Genomic DNA, 1,608 nt, shown 5'->3' with positions numbered 1-1,608 from the left:
TCTCTCTCTCTCTCTCTCTCTCTCTCTCTCTCTCTCTCTCTCTCTCTGTATATGTGTGGTACAAGATTGTTCTTAGAGGTAAACAACCACCATCTTGTAGTGCTTTGTAAAAGAGCATTCCATCTGGGTTTGTTTACTGTTTATGTCTGTCACAGGGGGATAGGAGGATCAGGAAACCATCACCAGAGTATCCAGCTGTTCCTCACCACTTGTTTTATGCTCAACTATGGGTGTTCTTTGGGAGGGACTAGAGTATCTAAGAAGGGGAAGACGAGAGGTGGGAGGTGCATAGTCACCTATGAAGCTATCAGAAAGCACTTATTTCTGCTAGATAAAGGCTTTCCAGTGTAGCCTTTTCAGGGAGGCACACCCACAGTTCTACAAGGCAGTCTCTCATCTATGCTCTGTAAGGAAGCCCAATAACCTTATTGGCTCCTCAGAGTCTACTTTGGCAGCATTCTGCTTTGTTTGTTGGTGGGATCCTAAGAGGAGTAGATGTAGTTTATGTCTCCTGCTGGGAAGGAATGATAGCAACAATGTGTGTGTGTGTGTGTGTGTGTGTGTGTGTGTGTGTGTGTGAGAGAGAGAGAGAGAGAGAGATATGCATACACACAGAGACTGTATTATATTGTACAACAAAAAGTATTTTGAATCCACTCTCAAGTGATTTATTAAAGTATAATAACAACAGACAATATGGAATGAATAATAGTCCAGAATTTATTGTTTTCATACATTTTTGATAATTTTAATTAAAGTGTCTTTTTCAGTTATTCAGAGGGAAAGATAAAGATCTGGGCTCAGAAAAGAAGCTGAGGACTAGCTTCCATATCTGTCTCTGAAGCCAGCACATGATCTACATTATAGAGAGAAAAAGAGAATGAGAGAGAGAGAGAGAGAGAGAGAGAGAGAGAGAGAGAGAGAACAGTCTTGTATCTCATCAAAGTGATGCATAGGTTTCCAAAGTGGTGATAACTTCATACTAAGATATGAGCCTATGTCCACATGGCAAGATTGGTGTGACAGAAGTATGGCTGTGTGGCATATGTGTTGGAAAGTTGATCAGCAGCAAGGCTTGCGGCAGCTGGTCTCACAGCAGCAGGTCTGGCGGCAGCTGGTCCCATAAGTTGGTTTATAGCAGGTGGTTTAGCAGCAGGTGGTTTCACAGCAGATTGGGCAGCTAGGCTGACAGCAGGTGGTTTCACAGTAGCTTGGCTGGTAGCAGGGTGGGCTGCAGCAGCTGGTCACACAGGTTGGCTTACAGCAGGTGGTTTCACAGCAGCTAGGCTGGCAGCAGCTGGTCACACAGGTTGGCTTACAGCAGGTGGTCCTGTAGCAGGTAGTTTCACAGCAGCTGGGCTGGCAGCAGGGTGGGCTGCAGCAGCTGGTCACACAGGTTGGCTTACAGCAGGTGGTCCTACAGCAGGTGGTTTCACAGCAGCTGGGCTGGCAGCAGGGTGGGCTGCAGCAGCTGGTTACACAAGCTGGTTCGCAGCAGGTGGTTTCACAGCTGCTAGGCTGGCAGCAGCTGGTCACACAGGCTGGCTTACAGCAGGTGGTCCTACAGCAGGTGGTTTCACATGTTGGTTTATAGCAGGTGGTCCTACA

General features: G+C 46.8%; 1 pseudogene; it reads right to left on the bottom strand.

Moving 5' to 3' along the window:
• The window catches only part of LOC114632078, a 6,737-nt pseudogene that overhangs the window by 4,693 nt on the left and 436 nt on the right, over window positions 1-1,608 (bottom strand).

The sequence above is a fragment of the Grammomys surdaster genome, unplaced genomic scaffold (genome assembly GCF_004785775.1).
Source record: "Grammomys surdaster isolate TR1022 unplaced genomic scaffold, NIH_TR_1.0 371, whole genome shotgun sequence".
In the NCBI taxonomy this organism is placed as follows: Eukaryota; Metazoa; Chordata; class Mammalia; order Rodentia; family Muridae; genus Grammomys; species Grammomys surdaster.
Note: the sequence above shows the minus strand (reverse complement) of the source record. Positions and strands in the feature narration are given on the sequence as shown.